The sequence below is a fragment of the Larus michahellis genome, chromosome 3 (assembly GCF_964199755.1).
Source record: "Larus michahellis chromosome 3, bLarMic1.1, whole genome shotgun sequence".
Classification (NCBI taxonomy): domain Eukaryota; kingdom Metazoa; phylum Chordata; class Aves; order Charadriiformes; family Laridae; genus Larus; species Larus michahellis.
The window spans coordinates 117017483-117035197 of NC_133898.1; positions in this window are offsets into that span (position 1 = coordinate 117017483).

Here is a 17715-nt window from a genome sequence, read left to right on the forward strand (position 1 = left end):
CTTGCTCCTCAGATATCTGTAACTTTATTTCATATGCAAGGCTTCCCTCCTAATTTTTGAGCTTTTGGTTAAGATCTGAGGCACATCATAAAGTACCGCTGCACCACACTGCATCCACAGCTCCATCCCCACCATCCAGCTCCAGATGCAGGGAGGTAATTGTGTGCTTGAGCATAGTCCTTCAATACTGAGGATGTTCTGAAAGCACGCAGTGAAGTCTATGAGTGTTGAAATATTGAGGATTTTACCACAGACTTTTCCCCACCCCTTCATACTGTTGAAATCCAATGAAATTAATAGTCCATTGTTTCTGAAAAGTGCCAAGTTAAGGAATTGGAAAGCATAAGGAAAGGAAGTGTCTATAAAGTTCTAACCTCTTGATAATCACTTTGAGACTCACCTAGGAAAACAGTAACCAAAAGTTATTACCATTTGTGAGTTCTCTCTTGAGTGCCTGTGTGAGTTAGTGTTCAGCCCTGTTTCCAGTGGACAGTCTTAACCACTACTGCTCTGCGCCTGCATACTTTTCAGCAAAAATGTGAAAATCTAAATAAAAATTTAGGAGATAGCGGAGGGGTATTTGAACTAAAATCTCATGGTGAAGTCTCATACCTCTTTTGAGCAGCATTTTTTAAGTACAATGCAAAGGCAGTGACTTTTCTGTTGATTTTTAGGTCATGAAGAGATGCTTTTGCCCATTTCTCTCCAGCAGAATGGTTTATCTCTTCAGTACTGATCTGAGGGAGCATTTCGAGGACTGAGAGTGTAATTGAGCTTCCAAGCCCATTCAAGCCTCTGTAGTTGGAGACAGGAATATCATTTTCTCTCTTTCTTTCTTCCCCACGCCCTAGTTGCTTACAGAAGCTTATACTCACTTCTTTCCTCTACTGATGCAGCTTCTAGCCCATTCTGAATATTTGTTTTGCTTTCAGAGTGCATCTCTCTCTTGAACTCCATCAGTGCTCATGGTCCTTTCAGCTTCTCAGTTTCCATTTTTATTTTGAGGGATTTTTCGCCTTTCAATAGCTGATGATGCACACTGTCTCTGTGCCTTTCAAAATGTCATACAGCTTAATCATCTTAATTCTTTTCTTATCTTAATTTTTTCATTAGCCTTTTCTCACTGTGTTGTACAGTTTCCAGGCATTTTTTCTGCTTGCTTTAACAAAGTACCCAGATTATGTATAATGCTCCAGGTAAATTCTCATTAGTTTTGTGTATAAACTGACAACATCTAAAACGATCTTTTCAGGTATGTGTTTTCCTCTTCTATCTATTCTTCAGTCCTTTCTGGTATTCTGTTTATTTTTTTTTAATTGCTGACAAATTTGAAGCTGATGGTTTTACAAATTACATCATCAATCCTGCCAACACTGCCAGATCCAAGAAGGGTATAGAACAAGCCAGACCTTTCCCATTCCTGACAGGCTTATCTACCAATGCAGATCAGCTCTGCTTTGCATTGACAAGAGACTTGCTTTGCACATGCACTGTGACCAGTGTTGTCTGGTGTTTTCAACTGTCCAGAGTCCCAGGGTGGCAGGAAACTCACTAGACAGCAGCTTAAAATAATGTGATAGTAGTCTTCTGGTAAAAATGATCTTCACAATCATATTTGTTAGCTCTCCATCAAATATTCTTTTTTCTAGACAAAATGTTAAAATTTTTCAATAGTTCTAATTGTCCTTAAGGTAGAGGGAACCTCCTCATACTTACATGGCCATATAAGAGCTATAGGGAATTAGATCTCATCACAGTGATTCCCTATTGTGTGTTGTCTGATTGTTTGACAGAACCACAGCTGCATGATATCACAGAGGATAAATTACACCTCTTAACAAAAATTAGTGTTTTCCTATCAAGGTTTGAGGGGGCAAGGAGCTTTTAACACCCTGTCAACCCTGGGAAGTCAGACTTGCCTATGAAGAAGGCCGCCAAAAATCATGAGGACATTTTCAAATTAGGCTCCTAAGTTGCTTAGTGGACTCTTGTGCTCTAAACCTCATAAGAGGTTACTCAAAAATTGTTTTCTTTTGACGTGGTTCCATGCTTTCTGTTTCTGGATGTAGATTGGCAAATGGCATATACCGATACTATATCACATGTACCTTTTAGGATAGAGCTAGATCCATGGATAAAGGATGTGTCCCCTTTTTCTTACTGCACTTCACGACATATCTTTCATTTTAAAAAAATCACTCTTTTGCTTTTTTTTCGACTTCAGGTGCAGAGTATAGTTTTTGGTTTAGGTATTATATTTCCATGTATAAAGTTGGGTAACAATTCTATGATTCTATGATTCTATATTACCTTATTAAAATAACCAATAGCTAAATCATCCAAATAATTCCCAATAATCTAAGCTTTCAGGTCTATTGCTATTTGTATCCAGTGAAAATATCCCTGGTATCTATCGGCATTTTGTGCTTCCTGAATATACCAGCTAATTCTTAAGGGACTTCTTAAATTTAACTCAAATGGTAGTTATAAAAAATAACTTGACATTTAAATTCTTAGAGAGTATTGATTATTAACCACCTTATTTCAGGCTCTCAGATGAGCTGTTATTTATGCCTACAGATGTTTCCTCTGTGAAACTACATCAAAGAAACTAAAGATAATATATGCAAATATCTGCATTCTTTCCAACTTCAGATACCTCAAAGGTGATGTTACTATCAGTGAACCAAATTAGTATGTTTCTCTGGACAAGATGCAATAAAGCTGAAATTCCTTCATTTCAATACTTTGGAGCTGAGTACTTGGGGGTTTTTTTGTGGTTTTTTTTTGTTTTGTTTTTTTATTTTTTTAAGTGACTATTTTAACAATTTTTAGTTCGTATTACTTTGAACTTTTTCTTCATCTTCCAGGTGGAAAAAGTTGACTTGATTTGTTGAATACTACTGTGGACTGTACTATTCTCAACATATTTTCACTTTGATAATGGATTGAAATATTATGTTTAAAGATTTATCCATTTTATATATTTTTGTATATTTTACATATAATATATGCATCCAATTTTTACTTGAGTGGGATTGATACAATATTTGGGGCTACAAGTGTTCAAAAACTTGCTTAAGAATGCTGTTATAAATACCTTCGCAAAAAGTTACTCATTGCAGAAGGGCTAAATGTTACAATAATGTTTTATAAGTCTAGAGAATAGTTCTGATTGTCCTTAACATAGGTGGAAGACAGAACCTTCTCAAGCTTACACGTCTGTATAAGAGCTATTGAGAATTAGATCTCATCACAGCAAGGTGAGATTTGGCTTAACTGTTTTACTTAGTCAGATTCCAGACACCCATTTGATGGTAGGAAAAAAAAACTTGCAGAGTTCTGGAGATGAAAATTTATTATGAACCAACTTTAAAAAAATCTTGAAATTAAAAGTCCATAGATTAATGTATATTGGAAATATAAAAGGAATTGCTGATTTCCTTGGTAAAGGAATAAATGAAATAAACCAGCACCTGTCATTTAGCCAATTTAAGGTGAGCATAGGGATGCACAGAGAAAGGTGGTTAGAGACTGTGGAATGACTGAGCCTTAGGAACAAGTGTCTTATAAATCCTTGGATAATTCAAGATGGAATCACACCCCATTATATGTGAATAGCAGTATTGCCAACTGTATATGTATGCCCACTGTCTTGCTAAATTTAAAGGGAATATAATGAATGTCTTACAACTCACCTTAACAAAGAGGAAAAGAAAAGCGTGTATTACGCTAACAATAGATTGTAACAGAGCTGAGAGGGACTTGTTTTTCAGTAAACATTTAATCTATAGTAAACTGAACATTTGCAATATGTACTGTGAAACATATGAAATAGAGGCCAAAAGATGCCAGACAGCATGCAGAGATCTGCAAATTTCTTTTATTTTATTCTGCTGGCAAAACTGGCAGTTACCTCAGAGACGTATCATTTTACTCCTTCCTAACTGGCGTTTCTCATTTGCCACATTATACAGCTGTGCAGTTGTGTCCCTACTGACACTGGGAAACTGATTAAACCAGCTGGTTTATGGTTTCTACTGGCTGTAGCTGAGTATGTTCTGTTCTGTAACATATGGCACTTCAGAGCAGTGTGTTTGCACGGAGCTTAGGAAACAGAGTTGGGCTCACAGTGTGTTCATTTGCCGAAGCGTGGATTTGTCCTGCCTTCTAAATTGTCTGGCTGTGAAAGTCTTGTTTAAGGCTCTTATTTACAATTATTTTCTGTATTGTATATGAAAGTTATTTTGCATCCTGTTGATGGTTCTTTGCTGACATCTTTTGACTTCCAGCTCTTTTGGTAAAGTTGGCCAGTATCAGATTGCCCTCAGACACTGTCTGTTTTTGCATTTCATATTTCTGCCATAACAAAAATTAATGTAACCTATATGTCTTTCTGTTCTGTGGCCCCTCTACTCTTCCTAAAGATATAGGTAAAAAAGTAATATTTTAGGGTTGTTTTTTTTCTTAGTCTGACAGTAAAATTATGCTTGTGTCTTAGACTTTCTCCTCCACTTACATCTTCCTATCTTTTTGTTTTAAGTAGGTTTCTAAAATGTGATCTTTTCCATCCTGATGTATTTATTAGAGTACTATTATTTTTGACATATTTTATTTCCTTTAGTTTATGTGTTAATGAGGACTGTTTGTTACTTGATCTCTTAAAAGTCTATTGCTATATTTAGTGCAGATAATATCCTTATTCATTCAGAGTACGTTTCTCATCTGCATTTCAAGCATATCCAGGTTGTTTTGGTGATTCTTTGCTTTTACATCTGTGCTTTCATTATTCATTTGGAATAATCTTTGTTCTCTATTTTCTCCTATAGGTAGAAAAAATTATAACTCATTTTGTTACTAGGACTCCAAATAGCAGTATATCACTCATCTTATGTATTTCATTGTATATTGAATTATGACTAGTTGATTAAATTGTTTTTTATCTTTTCTTTTTCTTGTGCAATATATATTTTATTATACAACCATACTTCTCCTTTGGGTTATTTTGGCCTACAGGTAACTCCTAGCATAACAGGTTCTACAACTTAGATAAATATACCTTCATGTATGAATAATCGTCAGGGACCCTTTACTTGTGGTTTCTCTAGGGGTTTTTATCTTACTGATTTACCTTCTTTGAACTATAATGCTATTACCTCCTTCCTTTTTCTCCTAAGCAATCGTTTCTATAGGATGATATATCCTTCAACATTTGTCTTTATTGATTTTCATTTCCCCATTATATTTCAGTTAAACCCTTTTGCACTCCACTTCTATTCACAACTTTGGTTTTAACGATTACTTAGCATTGTCATGATCACTTTATCAGACTGAATGGAATTGCTTTTGTCTGGGAGTGCAAACTTAGGTCTCAGCTGCTGGCTTAAATGTCCATCAGCTGGAAAATCTGTACAAGTAACAAAACTCCACCAGATGTTCCTCAGAGAATTCTCTTTGACTTGTTTCACAATTAAGTTTGCATCATAGCCTGAATTTGGATAACTAATTTTTTGGCTCTGAAACATCCTCAGATAGCAGACACAGCTATGCAGTGGCCAAAACCACCTGTGCTGTCTTCTACTCCCTCACAGTTACACTGCTGCCCTTCCCCACAGAAAACAGAAAATTGTTCTGTGGAACTTGGAATAGCTGTTGAATTAATTCCTCTTAGAAATCTTAACAGACTGACAAAATACTAGATCTTCTTGCAGTTCCCCACACTTACCCTTGCAAATGGATTAGCAAAATCTTGTTGACTTCTGTATCTGAGCAAAGAAACCTATCTTCTGCTATGTATTTTTGAGATTTGACAAGTTCTCCTTCCTAAAGTTTTTTCCCATTGTACCCAAGTATTTATCTACATTTACATCTTTGTTTTGGGTAGTTTGGGTAATGTGTGAGTTTTCTTACCTATGGGAAGTACATATATGTTTTTATGAATATCCTGCTTTTGATGCTAGGTATTTCCATGATCTGAGGAGGTCAGTGAAATGTTGGTTAAAGAAGCTTCGTTTTTTTGAAATGAATTGGTTCACTGATGTTATTGAAAGACAAAGGCACTGCTGTCTAACAAAGTTGAAAAAATTTAATCTTAGTAATTCAATAGCACTTAATAGTTGCCCTTTATTCACAGTTTATATCTTTTTACTGAAAAGATAGGTTATGCTGTTCACCAGCAAAAAAGATGAAATGACTTTCCTTGAAGCCAAAAAAAGATATCAGAGATATTATCACATACCATTTAGCTTTTTGACCAGCCTCATTTTTAATTTTCAGCAATGAGATGGGAGTACTTTCTGAGAGAGAACAATAATTGTCAATAATGCATTACAATTCTACAGGCTGACTGTCCAGTTCTTTGAACAAAATGGTTGAAATTCTTTTCACTAATGACTGAGTCACTCTTAGTAGCTTGTAGGTAAAACTGTTATTTCATTCATGTAACAAAGAATAGCCAACAGAATTAGCCTTTAGGAGTTGTTCCACTGCTATTACTCATTCAGGTGGTCATGCTGACTTCAAAGGGGCTACAGAGGCCTATGCATTATTCAGTATGGTCTGCAAGACTGAGCCTTTAAACTTTTACTGCAATACACTAAAGACTTTTTTTTTTTAAAAGATATTTTAATTATAAGGTTGAGAAGAAGTGTCTATGTTTGACATTTGATTCCGAAATACCCCTATGAGGTAGACAAGAATTAAACGTAGTGCTGTTATCTCTCTCTTACAAGCAGAAAAATAAAGTGACTTGCTCAAAGCAGGATAGGTGATCAACTTTGGAGGACAAATTAAAACAAAAGAATTGTTCTTTCACATTTGTACATTATATGCAAAAATGTATGTGTCTTTAATTTTTTTATCTTTGTTTTTGACATATATGTATTATATCAAGATTGATTTAAGGTTTTTGCAATTAATTTAGTTAAAAATGTCTATCACTATTACCTCTGTCTCCCCTTTCAATTTTCTTCTCAGTCATAGGTTTTTTATTCTGAGAGGAAGTGAATTTATATTGTGGTTATATTCCTTAGAATTTTTTTATGATGAATTTTCCTGAAATTTGCAGAGGAAAACATGCACTCTAATCTGGACTATTTCTCTTTAGAGAAAAGAGATTTTATAGAAGTGAGATTTTTGCACCACAATGTTCTGAATAATGTTTGTCATTCTTGTGCTGTATAAAATATTTTTTTTCTAAATTCTATTTACTGAATGAATATTGATTAACATTAAGTGTTAAAATAATATTAGTTTATTGTTCTTGTAAACTTTTATTGGCAGCATTTTATAAATATGATGAAGGAATTCTGCATTTTATTTTATTCATCTAAGAAAACGACCTTGCTAAGTACTGGTTGGTTGCTTTTGGAGATGCAGACAGAAGTGTAAATACAGCCTTGTCACTTAGCCTTTGTATGTTTGAAATATGATACACGTGTGCAACAGCATCTGACTTTCACACTGATCCATTGAGAGTTTTGCTTTCATCTACTTTGACTGGGTCGAAAGAAGAATCTCTGCCAGGTGGAGTCATGGCAACATCCTCTGTGATCAAACCAGCTGTGCTTTCTTTCCATCCAAAGAGCGGGTAGTTTTCAGTGAATCCTAGCTCTTTCCAGCTTCTAATTTACTGAATAAACTCACACTATGAAAGCATCACTAATGGTATTGGCAAACGAAGACTTTATGCAGCCGCATATTTGCTTCTCTGTAACATTAGTACCTGTGACCTAGCAGTAGGACAAAATACTTTCCTTCTTTCTGGATCTACTTAACAGAATTCAGTGTAATTTAAAGTAATTTTTATGATTGTGTTCTGTAAATAATATGTATTTCTATTGCATAAAGGGTAAGCACAACAGTGTTCTTTCCACCTGTTTTGTACTGTCTTTGGGTCAAGTTCAGACCTGATGTAAAGGTGTAGCACATCTCTGACAAATACTCTCCTATAATAGTGAGTGGCTCTTTTCATAATATATCACAGTCTAATTTTTCACTGCTTGCAGTGATGTTTGGTACCAAATTGATCAAATGCCAGTTTCCCGGTTGAAAGCTGTAAGACTGCACAACTTATGCACTGGAGAAAATGCTGTTTGCTCAATTCCATCTCTATCTGTTGGAGCATTCAGCAGGAGAGCTAGCTAAATGACAGTTCTTTTCAGCTGAAATTGACTCACAAACTAGTGCAAATTGAATGTTTGCTTCTAGCAGATAGCCTTTCATTGCTCTGTATTCTCTGGGTTTACGTGCAGGGGAATCCAAAAGCAAAGAATTTCTACTATCTTTCGTCCACCACTGCGTTCTAGGCTTATATGGTTTTTATTTGGTAGAATAAATTCTGAGATTGAAAACAAATAATAATTGTATTCTATCTTAAAGCAGTTCTGTTCTTGGTTCTTCTCCCGTTTTCATTCAACTATCCAAAGATTTGGTGTTTATTCAATGGTGAGGTGTCTCTGTAATGACATAGTTCACAGTTCATTCTGAAGCAATCTTTCTACATTATGTGTACTCTTTGTTTCCCAATGAATAATTGTATAATTACACCAAGAATACATTAAAAAAGAAAATTCTATTTCACCTTATGAAGGCTGTAAAGAACTATATATTTTCCTGCAACCAAAAAACTATGGAGAGTTAGAATAGCAAATCATATGCTAAATCATAGCAAACGTTAGTATGCTACATATATATGCTACAGATTTTTGAACCAGATGCCGGAAGGTTTTCAAACAAGAGAAGATAATTCAGACCCATGACTTAAATTTTTTCCTGCTTCACCAATACATTTGAATTGCACCAAATACAGTGTGGGCAATGTCACAGTAAGAAAAATTGTAAGAACGTTAACTATTGATAATCAAAGAATTTATTATTAATAAACCGATTACATTTCAGGGATAATAAGAGCTTTTAAAAATAAATTAGGAGATTACAGGAATGTGTTTGAAGAGGAAATAAAATCTTCAAATAAACAGTCTATCATCTGTCAAATAAGCATTTATTCTTCAAAATAGTTAGCCAATGCTCACAGCTATTACTCAGTCTGAAACCACAACACACTTCACTATACTTCCTAGTAGTGTGATCTGTTCACTGAATTTTTCTTCTGTTATATTACAGATAACTCAGTCGATCTAAATAAAGATAATTAAATTTGAAACTGTTTGCTAAGAACCATATTATCAGACTTTTGTGTTTATTGAGATGGTCGCTTAATTTACTGAGAGTTAATTTCCATGTTCAGTTTAGAGCGATTTTATGAACATAAGTGCTTCATTTGCACAAAGTTTTCAGATTACTAATGTCTATTGATGCTGTGGAATGGAATAATCATCACCAAGGATTGGATTCATCTTGCCTAATACAAGATTTCTGCAATGTGCATCCATGCAATCTATCCCTAGAATCCCCTTTTAGTCAACGGAGAGTGTCAGGCACTTTTATGGAATGCTGCATGTGACCTATTCAGTGGAATTTGGGATATGAAGTGAATCTTTAGTAAAATGAGATTCATTTCATGTCTTAAACTCTACTGTCAATATTTAGTAAAGATCCATTGTATACAGAGCAAACTGATTCAGATGTAATCATCTGTTCTGTGAACATGTGCATTTGATGGGAAGAATTCCACCAAAGAAGGGAATGACTTTGTCACCGTCTGTCTCACGCTGGGATATAATCCCTCCTTTTCTGAGGGATACTTAATTTCTCTTTTTAGACAATTGCATCTAGCCTACTGATCCTGATAGGCCATCAGGCAAATATCTGTGAAACTATTAATGTCACCCAGTAAGAGATGGAGAGGGTTTGGGTTCTAAAACAGCTGGGACACCTGAAAAAATTGTGACCTGTCTGATCACAATGTTCTGTGTTGTTGCCATATTAGCTTAATCACATATATTAGCTGCTACATACAGAAGTGCCAAACCTAAAAGGAACCATGTCTTCTTCAGCCTCTCCTGCACTATATTCTTCTAAATGGGCAAAGAAAGATTATCTCATCTACTTCTGTCACATTCACTAGTCACTCAACTGAGTCATCAGAGAAAAAAAGAGCAGTTCAATATCTTATGATAAAGATGATTAAGAGCTGATCCAGTTTAATAACTCTAGCTACTTGAAAGTAAAGAGTCTAAGTTACTTACCTAAGCTTTGTCCTTGATCATATTAATCTTAGAAAACTATCTAAAAGAGGGATAAATCTTCATCTAAACATCCGTCTCTCTCTCTACTGATTAAAGATGAAATACAAACTACATGCATAACTTTTATGGTGTGAAAGGTAAGTGGAAATATTCCAGACAAAGAGTATTCTGGGATTTGTCAGATGAGAGTTGCAAATCACACATGAATGGTCCATCCTGATACCGAGGAAAACAAGTAAACACATGAGAAAACCGCCTTAGATAAATAGGGAGTTAATAGTGGAGTTCCAATACAAAGAAAAAGCCATAGAAACAGGAATAGTCCACAAAGAAGGGATTTAGTAACACTGTCTGGGCATGAGAAAGTGTTGCTGAGAAAGCCAGAGCTCATGTAGAGTTGATATTTGCAGTTTGAGTTGCATCAAGGACAGGATCTTCTATTACTACATTGGTAGCCAAATGCTGAACAAGCAAGATACAAGCCTGTTGCTGAAAGGGACAGGTGATATAGTGAAGATGGACACTGCCTAATACCAATCATCTGGAGGAGGTCATGCAGTGTGGTCTCATCAAGTTTGCAGATGACAATAAAAGAAGAATAGTCAATATGCTGGAGAGTTGTGGTGCCTTCAGTCTAGACAGGCTAGAGAAATGGACTAACAGAAATCTAATAAAATTCAGCAAGGATAAATGCGAAGTCCCACACCTGGGAAAGAGGAACCCCTTTGCAACAACACAGGCCTGTGGAAAAGACCCTTGTGATTCTGGTGGGCAGAAAGCAGCATGAGCCAGCAGTCCAGTCTTGGCAGGAAGGCAGAGCTTCAGGAGCTCAGACTGGATATAAAATAAATTTTCCCCTGTGAGGACAGTCAAGCAGTGGAAGAGGTTGACCAGAAAGGTTGTGCAGGCTCCCTCCTTGGAGATTTTCAAGACCAACTGAAAAGCCTTGAGGAACTTAGTGTGACTTTAGTATTGGCCAGGCTTTGTGCAGGAGGTTTGACTTTAGACCTGCCGAGATACCTCCCACCCTGGACGATTCTGTGATCCTGTAATTATATTTTTCATGGGAAGGGAATTCTCATAGTCTCTCCTTCGTTAATAGCTCTCTAAACTGTTCAATAAGATGAAAAAAAGACCATCAAAAAAAGGGTAAATATGAGTGAAGACTGGACTCTGCTATTGCTCCCGATAGTAAATAACCATGCAGATACCTACTTATCTGAGGCTATTTACTTATCTGAGGAAGAGACAGGACTCTGACTGTCTCTCTTTCTAAATGTCTGTCAAAAAAGATCAATGTTGACCCCAGTGTCAAGATTTGGTTCCGTTCCCAGGTGGGCTTTTCCTTACCTGTTAGCTTTCCAACGTAGTTCATAAATTATTTCCATTCACTCAGCTGTTTTGTGCCCCAAGCACAAAGATCCTTTGTCTGCCCCTGTCATATGAGTCTTCATATATGTCTAAATAGATGAGGGGATACAGGGGCATGGGTGTAGCACTGGAAGGAAGCTCAGTGATGTGCTGCACTAGTGAGATTAGAAGCAGATGAGAAGAACAGAAGTCACCTCTGTTGTGCTTAGTCATGAGATAACTTTAGAAAACTACTGGCAACAATTAGGAATAAGGTGAAGGACTTTATCTCACACACACTGTTACCAACATTATATTGTTTATCTTTGAAGCAAGCACCAAAATACAACACATTCTCATTTTAATAATATATCCCATCTGCCTGTTCTACTGATTTTAAAAGTAGGGTAAGTCTATTTCGTTCCAGTTTCCCAAATTATCAATAAATGGTAATCGGTGAGATTATGAGACTGAAAATGTACATATTTATAGTAAAAGTGATGATGATTAACATCGAGAGCCTTCTTTTATTGATCACATACTGCTGTCTCTTAACAATGAAAGTAAATAATACAGACAGTATTTTAAAGTGAAAGCTTGGCAAAAGTAAGTGAAGGTTTGACAAGAGTTTGTGTCACAAACCACATTTAACAAGAAGTCAGACAGCAGTTAATAGATACAGTTTGACTACCAGAGATACAGACCTTCAGCTACTGTGAAGCCAATGAAAACTACCTGCACTTTCCACCTTTCAGAATCAGACAGTATATATTTAGCAGATTGGAAAAGCTCTAAGTAGTTTAAATTCACCTACTTCTTAACATCTATATAAGGGATTAACATGATCCTAATACCATACTATCTAGGGACTTCACAGACATTAATTGCATTTATTACTCTTTATCACACTCCTGGGAAGTATGAAAGTGCTGTTATTCCTACATTAAAGATAGTGAACTGAGGCACACATAGACTGGGTTCCAACATTACAGTAAAAATCAGTGGTGGAGCAAGGAACTGAAGCTATGCTGTACAAACTTGAGACTAACATTTTCTCGAGTATTCCATCCACATGTGATCAGTTATTTCCTTCATATTCTTCCAATTATTTTAAACTGCAAATATATTCATAAATGAAAACACATCAGAATACCGCTGCAATACTTCTTAACTTTTGGATTTTCAGGACAGATCTCAGCTAAACAATATTCTAGTATGTGCCTTGAGTCTTATATTTTATTGTAGTAAGCTTGCTTTATGCTTTGATAAATTTATTTTTATGTTAGCTAATTAATCTCAGTTTTAGCATGGTATTTTGCTTTCTTATTGGTGGTTCATATACTGCTGATGTTTGATAAACTTTCATGTGTTTTAATCTTACTACTTCCTGATTTTTCTTCGTCCTGTTCAAAGGTAGGCAGAGATGGCAAGACCTAAGACATAGGTTTGGACTGCAGACTGAGAGTCTACAATTGTCTGTTACTCTGGATTGGAGACTAACAGTGCCTTATGAAACTGAAAAGAACCAAAGCCCTCAAGAAGCGCAATTCTTTGCACTTACAGCTTCATTCTACATCTCTTGTTTTTTCTGACAGCAATTACAGTGGATGTGGTACGTACTTATAACTCATTTAGATCCATTTCGTATTTTCTGTGCTTTGGCTTTTTCTGTGTTATCCCTCTATCACTGTGTGTCATAGGAAATAGAGTGTATAAGATTTCCTGAAAATGTTAGCATTTAACTGAGGAGCAGGAGGTAGGGGAGAATAGCTGTTACCCAAGATTAGTTCAGCATCCTTCTACTTTTTTTTCAGTTGCCCATCTTTAAGCATTAATTTTAACTTTCACATACACATTTGAAGAAAATATTCCACCTAAACCTTTGAAGAAAACCACTCTTCTTTCTGACCTTGTTTTTCACTCTGCCCGCTTTGTTCTGTTCTTTCATGATTATCTACCATCTCTTTTCTTTACGTTCTTTGAGGTTCCATTTGTTTTTATGAATCCTGCTGCCTCTTCCTCTGAGCCGTGTTCTTTATCTACATTATGTGACTCAGTAGGAGCAGTGTAGCAATTGATTGGTAGTCAGTCAATAGATTAGCAATTGGTAGGGAGCTGCTGAGCACCAAATCATTGATTTCCTCCCCACTGATGCCTTCACAGCTAGTTACCTTTTAGTGTGTCATTACAGATAAAGGGAGACAGAAAATGGAAACTAAATATATCTATATGTATATTACATATAGATAAAATATCGTATATTTATATGTTTAACAAATTTCTATTCCAAGAAAAAAGCAGATAAAAATTTGTTTTGGCAGCATGATCACAGTCAACAAGGCAGAACACAAACCACAGGGAGTGAGTACATCAGATAATGAAATCCATTAACTCTAATATTGAAAAATGTGAATTTTTTGCTAAGCAGTTGTTCAGCAAACTCCAAAGAACTTAAATAATTACTTTGAATCAATTCTATTAATTCTGCCATTTTTAAATTATTTTTTTTAAGATTTTGGACAGGAAAAAAAAAATCAACCAAACTGCACTTCCACATATATTGTTGATATGATCTGCAAGATATGATCTACCTTTATCCTTGATTCAGCATTTTTTAAAGCCCTGTGTTTCAAAATTCTAAAACCTTCAGTTTAGCCCCAGAGTTTCAGAAAAAAATATCAGTAACTAGTCTCCTGATGCATAAGTCAAAGAGATCTGAAACAGATTGGAAAATCTCTTGGTAAATGTGTTGGTTTTGGCTGGGGTGGAGTTAATTTTCTTCAGAGTAGCTAGTATGGGGCTATGTTTTGGGTTTGTGCTAGAAACAGTGTTGATAACACTGTTATCAACAGTGCTGAGCAGTTGCTGAGCAGTGTTTACACAGCGTCAAGGTGTTTTCTGCTTCTTACATTGCCCCACCAGCGAGTAGGCTGGGGGTGCGCAGGAAGTTGGGAAGGGACAAAGCTGGGGGAAGAAGAAAGAAGAGGGCAAAATTCAGAGTTACGACATTTGTCTTCCCAAGTAACAGTTCCGTGCGATGGAGCCCTGCTTTCCTGGAGATGGCTGATCACCTGCCTGCCAGTGGGAAACAGTGAATGAATTCCTTGTTTTGCTTTACTTGCTTGAATGGCTTTTGCTTTACCTATTAAACTGTCTTTATTTCAAGGCAAGAGTTTTCTTACTTTCACTCTTCTGATTCTTTCCCCCATCCCACTGAATCTTGATGAATTGGTTAATTGTATGAAAATAGAATAGATATGCACGTATGATAAAAATTCCTTGGCTTAAAACAAATATCTTCATTTTTTTCCTCCCACTTTAGAGGCTGTTACGTATACATAAGTTGTACAGAAGTTGAGATGTAAATTTGTATGAAGTAAGGAAGAAAATTTCAACTTAAATTCACAATATCAGTCTGTAATTTCTTTCTTTTGGAAAGAACTTTATACCTCAGTTATAGGACTTAGCATCAGGTAACAGAAAGGGAAGTTACACTTTCTAAAATGGGCCCTCAGAGCCTACTACCGCTCAGGTGCAGTCTCCTCCCTACTGTGGAACATCTGCTTGATTCCTGTCTCTGTGGAATAACCTCACCTTTTTGCAAGAAGTAGGTCTCGCATCATGTCACATACCGTCATCAGGAGAGCTTTTATGAGATATACAGCTATTCATTCGTGGCTATTATTTTTATGCTTTCAAAGAGTAATTGCTTTTGAAGAATAATTGCTTAATCTGCACGTAGCCCTATTTATTCAACAGATAATGTTATTAAAATTTTTCTCTAGGTTATGGTACTCAAAATTGGTCACTGCTACTTGAAATTTCCATTGATTCATAAGTGTGTTTACATTTTTGAATGTTGGTGACAGTAGTTCTTATCCAAATATCATCTAAATGGTATTAAATCGTATACAAAACATCAGGTTGGAAACACTACTAGCCAAAAATATTTAGATAAAGACTGTTGTCTGACTCTTGGCATTCACTGAAGGAAAACTGTAAATTATTGTTATTTCAGTTACTACAGGAATCTCTTGTAATCAAATTAACCACACTATCCCATGGCTATATGAAGGCTCACACAGTAAGCAGCAAGTTATGATTTCTAATAACATCTTATTTTTAAACATTACTAAAACACATTACTAATGTAATGAATGTGTTGACGACAGAATGAAACAGAGAGATGAAAATTCTTTATGCTCTACATATTGACTAGGAGGCAACTGCAATTCAAATTATTCGGGGTGAAAAATAATGCCTATATTTCGTATAATGCCTATACGAAAAAGAAATGGAAGAAAGACAGAGAGAATGATCCTTGATAGATCTTATGTTTTCTATTCCTGGAGGAAGAATCACTATTAATGGTGCATTTCATAGAATCACAGAAACATAGAATTATTTAGGTTGGAAAAGACCTTAAGATCATTGAGTCCAACTGTTAACCTAACACTGCCAAGTCCACCACTAAGCCATGTCAAGGCCAGGCTGGATGGGGCTTTGAGCAGCCTGGTCTAGTGAGAGGTGTCCCTGCTTTTTTTTTTTTTTTTCTTTTTTTTTTCCCCCTTCTGCTCGCCCTCCTCCATGTTTGGCTTCATAACCGTTTAGCTCTATGAGACAGTATTGTCATTGTTAGTAACGTGGTGCAGGCTTTTCACCATGTTTGCAGGACCTCAAAGCAGAAGTTTGTTAGGCTTATCTTGTCTGAACAGTTTTTGACCTCCCTGCAACTCTGTTTTATTTGATTTAGCTGTGGCAGCAGTTTTTCGAAGCGACCAGGTGTCTATAGCTACTTGGGTTTAGTTTTATTTCTCTCTGTATGGTGTCACCGTAGTGGTATTATAATGATGTAATATAGAGAAATACAGGCCTGGCATGATAACAGAGGCATTGGGAAGTGGAGATCTAGGAGGTGACTTAGGAAAGTACAGGCATGGAATGGTAAGAGAGGGAGCACAGGCTTATCACTTGCACCTCCACGTCTATAAGCTACTCGCTAGTGGTCAGTTAAAGAAATGGAGACCTGGAGCTAGACAAACCTAGTTTTAGGGATAAGAAAGAAAACAAAGAAATAATATATAACATACACAAACAGCACCAAATATAATAAATTCTGATGTAACATGGAGCTGCAGACCCATAAGGGGCAAGCAAAGGTGTAAAAGCATGCTAGCAAACATTTAAAAAGGAACACAAGTGGATCTGAACATAAAGTGAAGAAATCAACACCAGCACCATACTCCTTCAGCAAAGGACTGCAGTTGCTGACACTCTGCTGTGATACCTCCCATCACCACTGACAGAAGAAAATGACTTCAGGACCCAAAGGAGCATTGGAAGGGTGAGCACAACATTAGGAAGTGAGGCAGAAAATAAGTGTGTTTATAAGAATTCTGATTGTATTATTACAGCTATTGAAACTTCTGTGTAGAAGTTCCTGTGATTATTAGATCTTGACTAATAAAGATGCTTGGATTTGATTGTTAAGATTTCAATTATGCTAGGAATAAATTCCTGTCTTAACATGTAAGATGTGTTTCCTTTTTGCCATAAACAAGATTTTGAGTGTAACATTTTGGTCATATGCTTGTTATCGCTATCAAACAAAGCTCCTTTTTCAGTTTCGCCAAAGCAAAACTAAAATGACTGAGGCTTCAGTTGACTTCAAATCTTTCTGCCTGTCCAAAAGAAGTCCATTACATTGTTGTCATGGTAAAAACAGCTAACAATTAGCAAATAAAATTATTTCTAGGAATCTGTGGAAAACTTTTTTTTTTAATGCAGGCTGACGTATTTATCTATATACACATACAGATCTACCTACCTTCATATGTGTTTATATGTATCCTTCATTTCTCTTTGTATCTCTTCAAAAATATCATTAGAGGGAAAATTTAAAAACAAAACAAAAACCTCCTAAATTTAAATTACATGCTACAGTTAATTTCACTCCTATTTTCAGTGAAAACAAAAGAGCAATGTCTTTCACCATGAGGTATTTCATCAGTTCATTAAACGATTCTTTAGAACATTTGACTGTGTCTTCTTAATGGTGTCAGAAAACAAAATCTGTGTAGTGGTTGACCTCAGAAGAACTTTTGTGTGAATATGAATATATTTTTGGCCACTGATGTGCTCATCTTTCAAACCTGACTTCCCTACAGGAGAGGTACAAGTAGGTTTTATATTTATGATAACCACTCAGGAGGCAGGA